The 18,417-nt window shown below is 46.4% G+C and overlaps 1 protein-coding gene and 1 long non-coding RNA gene across 6 annotated transcripts in view; one reads left to right on the forward strand and one right to left on the reverse strand.

Annotated features, from left to right (window-relative positions):
• Positions 1–403, reverse strand: part of LOC139081902 (uncharacterized) — a 39,405-nt gene extending 39,002 nt beyond the window's left edge. The window contains exon 1 of the long non-coding RNA XR_011537375.1: positions 345–403. This is a non-coding gene — a long non-coding RNA (uncharacterized lncRNA). The remainder of the gene's footprint in view (positions 1–344) is intronic.
• The window catches only part of AGBL4 (AGBL carboxypeptidase 4), a 1,226,144-nt gene that overhangs the window by 946,598 nt on the left and 261,129 nt on the right, over positions 1–18,417 (forward strand). The window lies entirely within an intron of this gene.

The raw sequence follows: 18,417 nt of genomic DNA on the forward strand, positions 1-18,417 counted from the left end.
AGCAGAGCTCAGTGATGGGAAAATCAAGCACTTAGTTCTTAGATGTCCGTGTTAGCCAGCAACGGGCATCAAGAAAGTCTAGACTTTTGGCTGGGGCTCAAGAGAAGAGCAAACAGAGTCTAGGTCCCAAGGAGGAGGTTGGCAGAGAACTGGAGGATAATCAGTCTCTGGCCAAAACTAGTAGACAGCAATATTGCTGAGGATGTTACTGAGATAATATCGTGATAGCATTTGGCCGGGGGACTCAAAAATTCTCACACCCAACTTCATCCTGGCCAACTCTCCCTGGAAGCTCCCTGAAGCAAATAGATCACAAGGGAGGAGAAGTTAGTTGTCATCATTACCTGGGACTTTGGCTCCAAATCCCGGTGCAGAATTCCGCCAAGCTGAGCTGAACTAAAATGTGAGGTCTTTTATCTCAGGCTTATGAGGCTCACGTGGTCTAGAAACAAAATGACTCCAGAGTCCTCCTCTGTTTTCCCCAGTGTCCTAGCCTGAGCCTTGGCTTCAAGAAAAAAACACCCAGAGTGTCCCCATCAGAGCCACAGGGAAAGGAGCAAAGAATTCCACACAAGGAAGGGTAGTGACTCTAGTGTTGGGACACACCTCACCCAATTCTGTTCCGTGACTAGTTATTCCTTCCCACCAAGGCTGCAAGGGAAGGAAATATATAAAGTCTGACCCATGTGAAGTCAAGCAAAACATTATTCTTATCTGGAGTTTTGGGCCCAAATCCTAGTGCTGATAGCCCTGGAAACCAGGTTGTGGATCTGGTAAAGAGTAAATGAGATGATATATGAAGCTTCTATGTCAAACCTAGGCTCCCTTTAGATGGGTACACCTCTTCCTTGGGGCCTAGGATCTCTTCTCTCTTCTCTTGAAGCCCACCGGAGAGTCCAGATCTCCGTGATGCCATGCGCTTGCTAATCTGGACAGCTAAGAACTACCAGCTTGATTTCTCCCACCACTGAGCTCTGCTCGTGAGCTGAGGGTTTTTTGTTTTGGTTTGGTTTTCTGCCAGTTCATATCCCAAGCCTGCCTATGTCTCCCTAAAACAATCTGACAGTATTCCTTCTTTACGTGTCTAATTCCTTTTCTCCCTCTGCAGACATTACCTTCTTCTGGAAACTTTTCCTGCTGCAGTCCTTCCTCCCCTGACTCCCGCTCTGCCTCTAGGCTGGGTTAAGTGCCTCGTCTCTGCTTCCACTGCCCCTTGGCGTCCATCGCTGGCAGCACTTACCACTCCATAGTACTTTTGAGTTTACATGAATGTTTCTCCCCAAGAGATTAAATCCTTAAAGGCAGGGGATATGCATGATTCATCTTTGTTTCCCAGCCCAAGATCTGGCACACAGCAGGCTCTAGGGAGTGTTTGATGAATGAATAAATTAAGAAATTATGAATTTGTCCAGTCCAGCATATTGCATAGTGTTATCCAGGAGGGAGGACAAAAGAAAAGAAATGTCTGATCCAGAGTTCTTCCTGTGAATTAAGATAAACCTCCTAACTTTCCTCCTCCTCTGTTCTTCATGACCCATAGCCTCCAAAATTGCTATTCATTCTAAAATCACACCCAACCTCCCCCCGTGGCATCACATGCATTCCCATTCCTGACTCTAGCTGTGTATCTTCCTCTGTGGAAAACTCAGTCTTGGGAAATGCCCCTCTTGTCCTCCTCTGGGAACTTCTGTCCATTTTGATGTGCCCCCAAAGGCAATTCCTCACCCATAAGGTCCCAGCCACACAGGAGGACCCACACTTACTATCTGACTCAGCTTCAGGGGATGGCCTCCCATCATTTTCCTTGGCCATGCTGCCCTGGCTTCTAGAAGCCCTTCTTGAGTTTACCTTTCTGCCTGAGTTTCCAAGTTATCTCCCAGTTACCCAACCCCTGTGTAAGCCCTTGCTGAAAGGCTCCTTATCTTTCATCTCAGACTCTCTTGGCACCTGCCTCTTGGGCTGTGATCAGAGATAGCCATGCCCTCAACACTACTGGGCCACCCCTTTAGTAGGAGGCTCTGACATCAGATCCCACCCACACCCCAACTGCCTCATCTGACAGCATAATGTGCCCTTCCCAGATAAGCCCCCAGATGGCACTCTAATGGAGAAGGCTGAACCTCAGCCAGAGACCAGAGTGGTCAGGACAGGACAGAGTCAAAAAGACACACTTAACTAGAAACCAGGGGTCCCAGAAGAGAAACTAGAGAAGAAAGGGATTTAAAAGAAAAACGAAGGGAAAATTTGGATCAAATTTTTACGAGCAGGAAGTACCAGTCCAAGCTGTACCTTGAATATGAAATAAAGCTGGGAAGGTAGAGTGAGAATCCAATCTCTTAGACACTGAATGCCAGACCAGAACATTTGAATTTGGTAGAGTTAGAAATAAGAATTCACTGCAGATGCTTGAACAGAGCTGCTCAGGAACATAGACAAGGCACCAGACTGAAATTCAGGAGACCTGAATCTGAAGTCCTGGCTTTATCACCCGAAGGCTGTGTGGCTGTGAACAACTCTCTTCCCCAACCTGTCCCGGAAAATGATGTGCCAGTGTTGAATGGTCTTAGAAGTCCCTCCCAGCTCTGGGACTCAGTGGCACAGATAGGTTTGACCTGTAGAACTTGGGCTACTCTCCATCTAGCATCCACCCCCCATGACCCTCCCCCAATCTGCTCATGATCAGGGCTCTGGAGAGTCACCTATTAGGTCCCATCTGTTGGGACACAGCCAGAGAGAGGAATGCTCCTGCCACATGTGCTCTTATTTATTCTTGATGCGTTCCAGAGAGCTGGGGGTGGAGAGAAGGCAGAGACAGAGAGGCCTCCTTGCAGGATCAGTTACAAGTCTTGTTGTCCCACCCCGTATGTAGGGACTGAACCCAAGCGCAGCAGACAATCAGCATGTGGGAAAACCTTGGCCTTTTACCAGCTAGCATCCTCCAAAGGTCAAATTAGAGACTTGGACTTTAAAAGAGACACAAATAAACGAACTGAGCAAGCAGATCTGAACTGGATGCCTCAGATGGGTGACCACAAGAAGGCCATATCGTGGCCCTTTGTGTTAGTCAATACAGGCTGGGCTAGGCTGTTGGAAGAGATAAAGCTCAGTGGCTTGTCACAGTAAAGTTCATTTATTTGTTGAACACTAACAAATTTTGCAAATCTGAAATTTGGGATGAAATAAAAATGGCTTCCATTTACTACGTACCTATTATATGCCCACGACTTATTCTGTTCACTTTAGATACATTATCTCCTTTTCACATATCAAAAAATTGAAGCCCAGAGAGGTGAAGTGACTTGACTAAAGTCAGACAATAAGCAAATGCCAGAACTGGAATTGAAACCCAAGGCTGTCTAGCTGCAAGGCTGTCTCCTTTTCTTACTCCACAGCGCCTGCCCAGGGAGATTGTGAAGAGAGGGCCTTCTCTCTCACCCACATCAGCCAGGTACATCTTCCAGGGAAGAGAAGAAGGAAAAGAAATTATCTGTCAAATGGCCCTTGGGAGTGTGTTTGCACAGGAATGATCTGCATTGTCCTTTCAGCTTGGCCCTTGACAGTGCAACGCAGCGCACAGCTCTCTAGTGTGTACTTGTCTCCCTAGACCACAAGCACCTCCAGCACAGGGGCCATGTGCCCCCAGGGACTAGCATCAAGCATAGCAGAGTGCTGGGACAATGTTTGTGTGTTCATTGGTTGAATGAATGAGTGAGTGAGTGAGTGAATTCATTCCTTTTTTGACAGTTTTGAGGAATCTTCAGGTGAATGGGTGAAATAAAATTGTAAATTCTTCTGGGAAAATTCTGTGTTCTATTGCTTCTTATATTTCCTGCATTTAACACAATAATTAAGTAATTGCTACCACCCTCAATCACTGAAAAGTGGACCCTATTCCTCATGTACCCAGAATAGAGCTGGAGAAATAGGGAGGAAGAGAATTTGGGAAATATTTGCAAGGATGAAATGAGAGGACTTACTAACCAACAGGATGGCAGAGGTAAGGCAGGACGTACATAAATGAGGTATAGGCGAGCTATCTTTAGACATGACCTCAGACCCCTGGGAGTGATTTGGGGTATAAGCAGAGAGTGTATAACCGATGTTTCCTCAGACCACACCAGCCTATGGGCCCACGTGGGGTCCTATTTACAGTAATCACCTGCTACTTGCTGGCACACACCCCTACCTGCTAATGCTGGACTCCAGCCTCCCTCAAAATCTTGCCCAGTTATTTCTGGAGTCTCCAAGTGGCATCACAGGCAAGCTCACGAAGGATGCTCTCTTCTTCCATGTGCCATCTACCGTGTTCTTTCTCTCCTGCTCAGCCCCTCCCATGAAGTTCCCTGCTTCCTGCTTCCTGCAAGTGAGAGGGCTCCCCCGAGTCAGGGTTCCCAGTGCCCACCGGGAAACATCTGTGACCCGACCAAGCATGTTTCCTGCTTATAATGTCAAGCTGCTGGGACAAGAAATACTACAGCAGCCAAAGCCACAGTCTTTTCAGTCTAGAAATGGGGGAAATGTTCATTTCCCTACTCTACATTCATAGCTTTGTCTGTGGCCCTTTTGGAAGTAGCTTTCCCTGCAGCTCCTCTCTCCCTGGGCTCAGACATGGGTCCATAGCGCTGAGCCAGGAAACTAACCTCAGGATCAGACGCCCCACTATCACTCTCTTTCTCTAAAGTAGGGATGGTGTATGTGCCAATTGGGGCATCCAGGGGTCTTCATGTGATCAAACCCCTGCAAGGAGTCTGCCCAGCAGTCCTTCATGTCGAGGCTGAAGCTGGGACCCCCACTCTAAAGGGTGAATATAACAACCCCTGTTATTCTTCCTGAAATTTATTATCTAAACATTAGCCTGGATATTTTTTCTCTAGAGGCATTTATTGATCACTTGCTGTGCTCCAAATAGTATGAAGAGAGCTTTCTGCGCAGCCCTTCATTAGTCCTCACCTTAGCCCTGTGATCTGGTCCTGTTACCACGCCTATCTGCCCAGAGAGAGAAAGGGCCTGACCATGGCCGGCCAGTCCTGGCTACTCACTCCGGTCTCACCCTTCGTCCTGACTCACTGGCCAGGGCTTCTTCTCCCTGGGAGCTGTGCTTTGTTTCTTGCCTTTTCTGATTGTCACTCTCCCTTTCCTTTCATGCTTCACCCATTAGATCTCATACCCCGCTTTGACCTCAACCACTCTGGACAAGAGTCTGATTCTGTCCTCTGCTCTGGTCCACCCACAGGCTCGGGCCTCCTTTGCTTTGGGACTCTCCAACTCTGGCCCTGGCTCATGAATGATATTTGCTTCTAGCTTTCGATGGCCCTGGAAGTTCAATCTGACAGCCCCTTTATGTGCTGTGTGGCTTTTGGAAGTATCTTAACATCTCTGGGCCTCAGTTTAGGTGACTGCAAATCAGGGGTAATAATACCTGTCTTGGAGGTTTATTGTGGGAAATACACTTGACAATATATATAAGGCACCCAGAATGATGCCTGACACATAGTAAATGTATGGTAAACAAAGTGCTCGAGAGAAACTATTTACTAAATGCTTATCACAGGCTCTGCTTTATCAGGCTTATCTCATTTAATCCTCCCCTGAGCCTATGCAGCAGGTACAATTATCATTCCATTTACAGCTGTGGAAATAGGTACCAGAATAGGTTAAAGGCCTTACCCAAGATCTCAGATCTTGAAAGCAGCAGATCTCAGATGTGAAGCAGGTCCTTATGGTTAATGAGCACAGAGCAGACCCTCTATACATGGGATTGTTGGGGTGCTCTTATTAGATGAAGAGATAAACGAGTGCATTTTCTTTCTCTTCCCATTGTACCTCTGCCTGAGACACCAGTTCTCTGCATCAAGACTTGCCCACTGGTTTTGCAGTCTTGACGTTGCAGTCTCCTCTACGCTAGAAATGCCCTGTATAGCAACCTTCCCCGGGAAGGACAAAGCCCAGGCCTGACCAGCTCAGTCTCTGGCTGAGTTCCTTGGCCAGGAACAGTCAAGGAGAGATCCTCTCACAACTGAGGCTTGCCAACAGAGGACTCCTGCTGAGCCAGGGCCTTTCGCCAAGCAACTTTCCCTGCCCCTCTGATATGCAGATGTGTGCAAGATTCCTGCACATCTGCATAGGGAGCATCCAAGAGCCGTGACTTGGACAGAAAGAAGGAAAATGTGAGTGTCAGTTCTGGAGGAATGGTTGTTCCAGAGGGGCCAGGCAGGGGAGGACAGCAGATCATGGCTAAAACAGTCAGTTCAAGGCAGACAGAGGATGGAGAAACAGCGCCAGCCATCCCCACTTCCACCTCTTGCAGGGAGGTTCATGCAGGTTGAGAAGCATGGACACCAAGGCTCATCCGAGGGATCCTCCTACAGAAGTCCCCATCTTGTGGGAGCTATGCTCTGCTTAATCTACATCACCTTAGCCTCTTATAAGTAAGGAAGGAGAAACAGGGCAGCTGAGGCAGGGGAACAGACCAGGAATAGGTCTCAGACAGCTCTTCCTCAAATACATTCACTCAGCCAGTATGTATGAAGCACCCATGCTGTGCCGGGCACATGGGGACAGAGATGAATCAGACACAGTCATGGACCTCAAGAAGGTGCCATCATCTAAGGAGGCAGACAGGCAAGGAACTAGACAATATAGAGGAAAGTCCAGAAAGCCTCCTGGGGGTGCAGGGTTGGTGAAGGTAAAGAAGGGATGTCAGGGAATGCTTCCTGGAGGAGGAGACATCTGAATGAGTCTTAAAGACATGTGATTATTGGCCAAGTGAAGAACTGATTCTATACTAACGTTACCAAGGCACTGTTGAGTATATGAGAGTCAGTGCTCACTAATAAGCAGTCATACTTAGACACACATATGCGCACACACACACGTACACACAGCCTTTCTGAGGTGGGTGCAGTGCTGGTCGGGAACAGTTTGTAGGGTAACCCTCTCTGTTTCTCCTGCTGTAATCCAAAGGTCTTCCTTCTCCAGTGGTGTTTCCTGCTTCCGGAAAAGCCTCAGATTCCTCAGAATCAGCTGCTTTGCCCCTGTTACCTTAAAAGCTCCATTTTCTCTTACTGAATGGCATAGGAGCCAGAGAAAAAGGAATTCACCAGGATCCCTCCAGAGCCCTGTGCTGGAACAAAGGAAGAACAGGTGTCTGGTTGGAGGAAGTGGGGATTCAGCTCAGGGAAAGGGCTGACTTGGTGAAAGGGATAGTAGGGTCATTGCCTTCAATCCCTGCAGGGATGTTTTAAGGCAGAAGAACAGAATGCAAAACAAGGACAAATGTAGGAACACCAGAAGTAGGGAGATTGCTCAATGCAAGAGGCTATTTCCCCAAGTCGAAGCTATCTACCAGTGAGATCGGCCGCTTTGAGAAGTAATGGACTCTGTCCCTGCTGGAGTGCAAGGAGATCAGACCACAACTTATTGGATGGGAGGAGGTCGTAGCAGGGCTCAAACACCAGCTGAGAGGTCACACCTTTTTGCCTGCTTTACCATCTTCACGTGGGAACTGACTTTGCACAGGAGGTATGCTCAGGCTTGTGAGAGTGCAGGGATCTGCATTTCCAAGGTTATGAAGAAAGGCGTGTAGTAAGAATGCATATAGGCGTCCAAGATGTGAAAGATGTGATTATTTGCAGAACCTAATCTCATACCTCCTGATCCTTGTTGAACTGAATATTGCAAAAATATTCTCATTCGTATTTGGAATGGTATGTTTCTAAGCAATCATCATTCTGAATACTCATTCCAGCCAGGAGACGACCTGAATATTGAATAGAATAAAAATGTATATATTAGATTACTTATTCAAATGCCTATCTGGCAGTTTGGATAGAATTAAGCAACAGTCCAATCTGGCTGTTGTTTTATGCATGGGATGTCAAAGTTAAACAGCCCTTAGAGAATATTCTCTCGTTCTTTCTCTGCACAGAGCCTCACCATCCTGTCTTGTTCACAGATGGGGGAGTAGACTGTAAGCAGGGGTCATACAGCAGAGAAATGGGAGACCTGGGACCAAGAAGACTACCATTTAGTGGCCAGGCAAGGTAATATTGTCCCCGCTGGATAAAGGAGGCAACTGAGGCTCGATGTGATTAAGTGACTTGTTCAGAGTCACATACGTGGTCAGTGGCAGAGTTACCTGCACCCCAGGCCACTGTCCTTTTGTACTACCTCACTGGGCCCCTAATATAGCCCTAGAGAGTGTGTTCCTCCTTTCTTGCAACCTGCAGACTCTCTGCCAGGCACTTCAGCTATGAAACGTATTATCCCTGGTCTACAGTTGAGGAAATTCCAATGAGGGTGTGGAACGATATTTTAGGCCCCCCAAACCAGGGACTCTTCCACACTGCTCTTCCACCCTGCATGCTCTCAAGGATCCACAACACCAGGCAGGAACATATTCTTCTACAGTCAGGATCACAAAAAGCAATAACCCAAATTTGCCTTTTGAAATGAACCCAAGTAATCATTTTGAAGGAAAATGCTTGCTCAGAAGCTTGCTTGGGTACCATCTTTGAGAAGACTTCCCTGAGCTCTCCCCAGCCCAACCCCAGAGCACTTTTCACATGGTATTGTCATTGTATGTGGGGCATCCTCCCCACTAAGTCATGAGTGCTTTAAGGCCAAGAACCCCCTCTGATTGCTTTCTGTAGCTCTAACACGAGGCCTGGTGCCCAGCAGGTGTCTGGGAAGGTTTGCTGAGTGAACAGTGGATATTTGGGTAGCATTAGTGCAAGGAAGGAACTCAAGAGGGAGGACCTCTTCTCTCTCCCCACCCACCCTAGAGTTCATTAATCTCTGGATAAAAGCGAGGACACAGCAAGCCCGAAAACTTAATTTGGTGCCCCCAACCCCACCAACAGTGACTGAAACTAGAACCAAACCTCAGGGCTTCCTGGGGTTCTGCTGGTATTGGGGAAGAAGAGAACAGCATCTGAAGCACATGTTTCCACTCAGACTTGACTCTCCCTTCATCTCACCGGACAATTCTGAAATCACAGCATCAGCATTTTCTCCAGAATCATCCTTGCTGCCCTGTCCCTTCAGGATCCTAGAGCCGCAGGCCCTCCGGAAAGCCTTCCCCAGCCAGGGGGCCCACCGTGATGTCTCCATGACAGCTCCTTTTTCTCACCTGATGTATTCTTCCTTTCCTGCTCATCAGATGTTCACGGATGGTCAGGGAGGGAAGAGGCAATGTGGGACAGAACATAGGTTGTGGGCTCAGAAGTCAATCCCAGCTTGACTAGTGAATAACTATAGGACCTTGGGACGTTGACTTAACCACTCTGAGGCAGTAAAATGGAGGCAAAACTTCCCTCTCAGGGTTGTTGGGAGGTAGGCAGGGACTCCATAATGGAAGGCCTTGTCTGCAAAGCCAGGGAGCTCAGGCTGTATCCTACAGACAATGGAGCACCGTTATAGGGTTTCTCATCGGAAAATCATGTGATCAGATCTGCCTTTTAGAGAGAATACTCTGGCAAAGGCAGAGAGAATGGATTGAAGAAGGGGGACTAGAGGAGAGAAACCAGGCAGGAAACCTTACAAAAATGATCAGGAGTTGGGGTGGGGGGAGAGAGAGGACAGCGGGAAGTGTGGACTTGCAGAAGATAATAGCCTGAACAAAGAAGGTGGTAAGAGATGATAAGAAGAGCTAATGTTTATGAGCTTCTACTATGGGCCAGGAATTATGCCAGCACTTTATAAGGATTATTTCATTGGATCTTGTTAAAACCCAAGATTTTTAATCCCTATTTTACAGATGAGGAAACTGAGATGTTGGGAGGTTAATTAGATTACCCAGGATGACATAGTAAGAAAACTGGGATTCATGTCCAGTCTCACTCCAGAGCCTGGGTGCTTAATCACCAGACTAGCTCACAAGTGATGCAGAGATTGGAGAAGAACCATTTAGAAGGTGAAACCTGCAGGACTTGTTGAGAGATTGGCTGAAGTGAATAAGGAAAAGAGTAGAGCATAGGATGACTCTCAGGTTTCTTTCCCAAAGTCCACTGCTCCTGGGAGGCAGAGCTAGGATTTTAACCCAATTTCATTTAACTCCAAAGCACTTTCTCTTTTCTCAGCCTCAGAAAATTTCACCTGAAAGCTTGGTGTTCTCAGGACAGAAGGGATAAGGTAGAGATTGATACTTTCCCAAGATGTCACAATTCCTTTATTTAAACCATTTATTTAAAACTAGCTTTCCTCAAGATGTAGAGGGTGTGTGTTTCTTTACAGAGAGATTTAGTATCAATTACAAAGAAAAATTGACAAGAAAATGCGTTTGATAGCTTTGCTCCTTTGGTGCCAAACCAAAAGCAAAGGAGGAGTCCAGGTACCTTTGGAAACAGAAGCAGTGGAAGGGCAGAACATCTACTGTAGCCAGAGGGCAATTGGTGACAGCTTGAGCTGGACGCTCATCCATTCCTTTACTGTGCCTTTCCCAAGGCTCTTCTCTGTGCCAGGCTGGGGAACGGTGCTAAGGAACAGCCCCTGGGCAGTTCATAACCAAGGTGTGGAATGGAAAGTAGGTGGGCCTTCAAAGGGCTCCAGGAGGGATCTGTTTGAAGGAAGAGGGAGTGTGCCTTCCACACAAGAGGAGATACTATGTCTGGGTCTTGGCATTGGGCAGAAGCCAGGCCATGTGACCTTGGGCAGGTTACCTAACTTGACTGGGCTTCCTTGTCATCCTTGGAACAGTGGCGTAATCAAGCCCACTTTCATCTACTCTTCCCTCTCAGATAATTATGGATCTGGAATGCTGGATGGGGACTAAGAATCTGGAACCTTGGTTGTCCTCCTGGGTGGAACAGATTAGGTTTGCCAACTGCAGATCTTGATGCTGAGAGTGAGAGTCAGTGTTTGAGAAGGAAGTGAAACAGAAAGACAGGCAAAGAGTCTGACCCTGGATCCCACCTGAAGGAGCCAAGTAGAGAGGCAAGTCTAGGTGTGAGGTGAGAAAGTGGACATGAGTCCAGAGGCCATGGGTAGGATTGGAAGATGGGGCTAGGGACAGGGCCTAGAAGGTAAGAAAACTAAGATTCAAGTCCAGTTGAAGGTGGGGAGGTTTTTGTTGAGTGCTGAGTAGTCCCAGCGCTATTAGGAGAATGAAGTGATATAATACATGGGAAGCACCTCGCTGCCTAGCAGACATAGTTAACTCTCAGGGAATGTTAATCATGGAATTGCTTTCCTTTTCCATCAAAATTCACCAAGAGCTCCCAATGTGCCAGATCCTCTGGTGGACACTGAGAGGAGAGGAACGGTTAAGATGTAGTTCCTGTATTCCAGAAGCCCAGACTGCTGGAGATGCTGACACATAAATAAGACATTCCAACTGAAGGTTCTAAGTGGTATGATGCGGGGAGGCATAGGGATAGGACAGGATGAGGGGGCAGTAACCCAACCTAAGAGTCCTGGGAGGGCTCCCTTGAAGAGATAATGGCTAAGGTGGATCTCAAAGGTTAAGAAAGAGTTAACCAGGCAAAGATGGGTAAGAAATCCATTCTGGGAATGGGCATAGCTTCAACATAAGCCTAAGGCAGCCTGGTGTGCTCAGTCAAGGGGGCCAGGAGAAGAGGCAAAGGATAAAGCTTGAGAGGAGGCAGGGCTTTTCTGAATCTGGAGACTAAGGAACCTGGCCTCTATCTGGAAGGTGGTGGGAAGCCACTGAAGGGTTTTAAGCAGGAGAGTAACCTGGCCAGCTTTGTGCTTTAAGTAGATCACTCTGGCTGGTGAGGGAGATTATATTAGAGAGGGCCAGCTAGAGGATGGGAGAAATTGTTAGTTTGATGTTCCTGAGTCAAAGGTCAGTTATGCTTTGGTTAAATTAATTAGAGAAGATTCAGAAATGAGAACAAGAGCTTTTGCATCTAAAGCTAGATATGAAATGTTAACATTTGTACTCCTATATACAATGAGTTGAATTTCCATTCTCTGCGCTAAAAGGTGAGGTAAGGGGGCATAATGCCTTTAAGGGCCTTGCAGCTATAACTCTTCAAGACTCAATAATTCTATTTCTCTTCTTAGGGAATGAAATGGATGTTTATGTCATTGACCCCCTAGGAGACATATGGTTTGGTTCTGCCTTCCTTGTGTCAGAGTGGGTTGCCCTGAAAGTTTGCCATTATTTTACTTATTCTTGTGGAAGATGCTATATTTATCCCATGGTTGGATAGTGTGAGGATCGTGCCAAGATCAGGGCTCATCATGTGGCCAACTTCAGGACCAGTCTGTGACCAAGACTGCTGCTCAGTCTATGTTATATTACAAAGCTGAGAAAACTGTCCAACTGAACTGTTTGAAATCAGGCCTTTGGGCTCATCACCACAGTGCCTGCTCCACTTAACTGACCTAGCAAACTGTGTTAAAGGGTCTGGGCACAAGTACTCGAGGACTCTTCTGGTCCTGGCTGTGCCAAACTCTTTAATCTGGAAGCTGAAAGGAAAATGGATATTCTGAATCCCTACAACCTCCAGTGCCTCCCTCCAGGACAGCACTAATTCACATATTAGAGTGGCCTGTTTCATGACTGGGAGCTCCTTAAGGGAGGGACCTCCACCTGACTCATCAGTTTTCATGAATTCTTTATCCCTTCCCATTTTAATTGAGGAATTCCGTTGTTGCAGGTACTGTGCTAGGTGTTGGAGGTATAGAAGTGAACAAGCCCCACATGATGTCTGCCTTCATGCAGGTTATCATCTCTCAAAGGAGGAGAAAATAGGTGCTATGATGGGAGATAACGAGCATAGGATGCTAATGGAACAGAGAGCGAGGGTCTTAACGAAGTGTAGGATCTGAGGGAGTCTTTTTGAGGAACTGATGTTTAAGTTGAGGCCTGAAAGATAAATAGTAATTAGCCAAATGAAGGATACTGTGGGACCATGCTACAAGTAGGGGGAACAGCTTATGTGAAGACCTGAAAATAAAAGAGAGTTGGCCTATTGAAAGAACCACGAGAAGGCCAGTTTTATCCTTCTGATGGGACTGTTCTATATCTTAACTGTAGTGGTGGTCACATGAATCTACACAAATGATAAAATTGCACAGAACTAAATATACACACGTACACACAATGAGTGCATGTAAAACTGGTGAAATATAAGGTCAAGGATTCTGTTAATGTCAATTTTCTGGGTGTGATATTGTACTATAATATACAAGATGTTACCATTGGGGGAAACTGGATGAAGAGCACATAATATCTCTCTGGATTATTTCTTACAACTGTATGTGAATCTACAATTATCTCAAAATAAAAAGTTAAAAGGTAGAGGAGGAGAACCAAGCAGCAACTAGTTTGGCTGAAGCAGAGAATGAAGGAATATATAGTGTAAGCTGAGCCCAGCGAGCTGGTAGAGGATAGACTATGGAATTTAAACCATGTGGGGCTCTATCTGAAGATAGGTGAGAAGCCTTTGGAAAGTCTTATTCACGGAGTACTATGATCATATTTGCACTTGAGGAAGATCACTCTGGTTTGGAGAATGCATTGGGGAGGGTTAAGATTGAGAGCAGAGAAATAACAAAGTAGAATATAGTGGCTAAGAAGGGACATGGGTAGATCTGAGAGATATTTATGGGGGCAGAATCAATAGGATTTGATGACTGAGAGGTGAGAGGACAGGAGGAGTCAAGAAGGACGCACAGATTTGTACCCTGATCACTGGTGAATGGTGGTGCTCTTTACTAAAATAGGGGATATTTGAGAAGAAACAGGCTTGGGGAGAAAGCTTTGAACAGATGGGTTTAGAATATTTGAGATGTCATTTAGACCTCAAAATCCAGATGTCTAGTAAGCACCTGGATGCATATGTGTCGGGAGCTCAAGAAAGAAGTCTGCAGTAAGTGTATGAGTTCACAGAATAAGAAGGCCACAATTCTAGGGTGAAATTCTAAGGAATAGTGACCTCTAAAATGTGGGCCAAACAAGAGGAGCCTGCCATGGAGACTGAGGATTACTGGGAAGTAGGAAGGAAATGGAGACTACTGAAATCAAAGGGAGACAACGTTGCTGGAAGAAGGCACGGTCAACAGCGTGAATGCTGCTGAGACCAAAGGAAGGAACGTGCCCTTGAATTCAGCAGGTCATTGGTAGCCTTGGAGAACAGGTTCCGTCGAGGCAAAGGTCAGACCACAATGGGGCTGAGGAGTGAATGGGAGATGAATGAGTGCTGATAATAAGTGTAGACTGCACTTTGTTTCAAAAAGCTTTCCTTGTGAAGAGGAGGAGAAGAGGAAGTAACCAAAGGCGAGGCAGAGATGAGAGAGGGTTTTGAGGTGGCTGTTGTGTTTTGAGGCTGGGAAAGACTGAGCATGTGTAAGCACACATAGGAAGGGGCCCTCTGAGAGGGAGAGGTTGAAGACCCAGACAGAGCACAGGCCTGGCCCGGGGCAGGTGGTCTGTGAACACCGAGTGTTTTCTGAAACAAGTGAGCACGGGGAGAGTTTCTGTGGGGACAGTCTCTGGGTTCTGTTGCACCCCACTAACTATTCTAAAAATGTTGCTGTGCTTCCTCTTTCTGGAACATCTGGGCCATTAAGAACTGCACAAAAACCACCTTTTCAAACTCCCTAGAGGAGGCCCAATTTCAATTCTGAGCCAAGGTGCTTCCTCTCTGAAAGGCCTATGTGGCTGGATTGGCCCCTCCCAGGGCAGCACCTAACACTGACTCCCAGCATGAGGGCAAAGCCCCAGGGCAGCAGCACACAGAAAAGTTTCCACTGCGGCTTCTTGCCCACCAAGCCCAGGGTGCCCCCTCTCTTGAGGAGTCAGCATGGCTGGGCCCCAGGCACACTCTCTGACTAAGAACTTCAGATCCACTGTGAACAAGCAATATGGCTGACTAGACAACTGAAGCAGCTTGAAAGAGTGTGCTTAGAGACAATAATCTCACTATATTTAATTCCAGCACCCTTTCAATATCAGTCATTCCCCCTTACAAGCTGCCACTAGCTTGGCAAGGTGTTTATCTTTCTTATTTATATAGTGGGTAACAGTTCATGGGGTTATTGTGAGAAGGAAAAGGAGAGAACATAAAAGAGCCAGGCATGTATTAGATTCTTAATAAATCCACATTTCCTTCGCCTTCTTGCCAGGAGCCAAAATTTCCTTTCTCCTAGCAAGTGCCCACGTCTTGAATCTAAGGGCCAAAGAGGCTGGACTTAGAAAGAAAAGAGTGTCTCGGGAAGCACTTGACATGGCTGCACCTCACAATAATACCCTCTGTCCCTTGGGCAGGTTTCTGTTCTTTTGTTTTGGGGATCCTGCTGTATGAGAGTTTTAGATTGAATATGTGAAACGAAAATCCCAACTAAATGATAAATTGAGGGTGGGGAAGAGTTTATGAGAGAAATGCTCTTCATGTTACAAAAAGGATCCTTTGCTTTATTACAAAGTTTCTTTAAATATGTACTCCCCTGGTGCAATTAAGCATTTGTTTACAGATCATTAATTATCTGGCAGAGAGGCTTGGCTGGAAGGAATATGGCTGAGAGACACAGCTGGAGAGTTGGGAGCTTGTGCCAAGTGAGAAGCCATCATAACCAGAGATGACTGTGTAAATCAGAGATGAAAAGGAGTCAGTTTTCAAGAGTTGAGTATTCAAGCACTCTGAGAACTCTAGCTAGGCTGGCTGGGTGTGTGGTGGGCCATTCACCAGATCAGGGAAGGCAGGAGGAGAAGGTTGGATGAGGCATGGGTGGCAGCAGAAAGAAGGGTCTAGTTCAGTTTGGGACATTTTGAGTAGGAGGTGCCTGTGGGATATCAGGTGGAAAAGAGAGTCTAGAAGGCAGATAAATATCAGCACTGTGCTCCAGCAGTGCTTTAATGTTTGAGTTTCCTGAAAATTCCAAAACTGGTTCATACTTCTCTGCTTCTGCACACACTGGGCTCTCTAGCCGGATTGTGTCTCCCCTCCCTACCCTCCCATACCTGCTGAGCTTCTAGCCGTCCTTCAGGTGTCAGCTCCAACTATCCTCTCTGAGAAGCCTTCCCTGGCTTCCCTAGGCAGACACAGGCTGTCCGTTTCCGAGACAAACTTACCTTCACTTACGCATACCTCCGTTAGCACTGAGCCTCACAAGAAGCCTTCCTGGCTTAAGCAAGATTACATAATTGAATAAGTGAAACAGCCTCAGTTCAGGGAACTCGATAAATATTACTCCACTTCTTCTGTTGTAATTATTGCATTTGCTCCCTTGCATGTCTCCCCAATTGTATTAGTGTCCTGGGGCTGCCAAAGCAAACTATCACAAACTGGGGGGCTTACAACAACCAAATTTGTTCTTTCCCTTTTCTTGAGGCTAAAAGTTCAAAATCAAGGAGTCAGCAGAGCCATGGTCCCTCTGAGGCTCTGGGTAGAATCCTTCTTTTGCTTCCTCCTAGTTTCTGGTGGTGGTCATGGATCCTTTCATGTTCCTTAGCTTACAGCTGCATCACTCCAGTTTCTGCCTCTGTAGTTACATGGCATTATCCCTATGTGTTTCCATCTTCACAGGACATTTTTCTCTTCTTATAAGGACATCAGTCATATTGGATTAGGGCCCACCCTAATGACCTCATCCTAACTTAATTACATCTACAGACCCTATTTCCAAATAAGGTCGCATTCACAGATACCAGGGGTTAGGACTTCGACATAGCTTTTGGTGGCACACAATTCAACCCATGACACCCATGAAAACATTATTTCCTGCAGGGTAAGGACCATTTCTTGTTTGTCTCTGTCTCAATACTCAGCACAGGATCTGGCCAGAGAAGGCGGCCCAGGAAATATTTTTTGAGTGATTGAATATAAACCTTTCTAAATTAGATCTTTCTTTACGCTTTGTGTTCACCAGTGCTCAGTGTGTGCAAAGATCTGGGCTACACGCCGTCTGTAAGCTCTCTCATTTAATTGTATCAAATACCCGGGAGGTAAGTCTCCCTATCCCATAGATAAGGAAACCAAACTTCAGAGAAGTCAAGTGACTTGCTGAGGTCTGCACTCAGGTCTGTCTGATTTCAAAGCTCAGATCACTCTGCATTCTGCTGCCTCTTCTTTCATCTCTGTTTCAGTCAAGCCTGTTTGAGAGTCCAGACTGCCTCAGCTGTGCTTAGGGCAACCCCCCTAAATGGGCTGTGTTCATGCTTTGGCCAGAGTGCTAGAGAATCAACAGCATCCCTTGATGGGGGTGGGGGAATAGAGGGTAGTGCAGAGTGGGCAGCACAGAAATGGCAGCAGGATTGGAGAGAGACTTCAAGGGCAAGGTGATACCCAAGAGGAGAGAATAGGGTGTCCCCTCACCACCCCTTTCCAACTAGGAGAGGCTTCTTCTTGATGCTAAACCTTGAAAAAGATGAATTATATGTTTCTCTAGGACTAAATAAGCTAATGCCATGGGCGTGCATGAGATCCCCTTTTACTGAAGGCTTTCCCCTATAATCAAGAGAAAGCATGGCAATAGGGCAGAGCAAAGGCCCACCAGGAGCTGGGTTTCAGGACTGATTTGGCCAAAGACAGACTCTGATTTAGGGCAAATCATTGTCCTTCTGTCCTCAGTTTCATCATTTCTAGAATGAGCGGTTTGGGCTATAAGTTCTCTCAAGTCACTATTCTTGGTTTCCTGCTTCTATAGAATCTGTTTCCGTTTTATAACTCTATTTTAAGGTGTTTATTACATTGCTGAGAAAAGAAAAAAAAGAACTTTCAGGATGAAATTTCTCTATGCCAAGGAAAAGTTTTTTTTTTTCCCCTTTTTTGCATGCAAAGCTCGGCTTTGCCTCTTTTGTGTCTTTTTCATTCTGGTATCCCTCACAAGTTTTCTCAGTGGCAACAAGGCTCTCTGGCATGGTCCTTCCTTTTCTTAATACCAAAGATAAAGATTTGCTCAAAAAGTTAAAACCATGTGGACAGTGCTCATCTGGCTCCTACGCTGGTGAATGTGTTACGTGTTCTTGCTGTGACCTGTCCAAACAAAGAGATGGAAGAGAAAAAGATACATAGGTCCAGCTTGTTTAGCTTAGGGCAGTTTTGCAGCCCCCTTGCCAAGTGTAAGCACCATGGTTTCATTTCCTACTCTGCTTTCAGCCTCTTGAAAGTATGCAGGCTCTAAGTGAACATTTCCTGGCGGACTCCTTCTTCCTTGGACATGGAGCATCTCAAGTGGAAAAATGTGCCTCCTTGTTTGTGCAGTTGAGGTCTACCTCCATCTGGGGAGTGGCTAGAGTCAAAGGGATAGAGTTTTGAACATTTCATCTTTAAAGGTCACAGCAGCAGAGATGAGTTGGCTTGGGAAAAAGAATGTTCCTCTTGCCAAGAGTCTATCTCCCAGCTGACTCCTAAGCTGATGAGTCTGGCTGCCAGAGGACCACAGAGTCCTTCCCCTGGTGACTTGGAGTTATTGATAACTGTTTGCATATTCCAACAGCAAATTGAAATC

Source organism: Equus przewalskii, chromosome 2 (genome assembly GCF_037783145.1).
Source record: "Equus przewalskii isolate Varuska chromosome 2, EquPr2, whole genome shotgun sequence".
Classification (NCBI taxonomy): domain Eukaryota; kingdom Metazoa; phylum Chordata; class Mammalia; order Perissodactyla; family Equidae; genus Equus; species Equus przewalskii.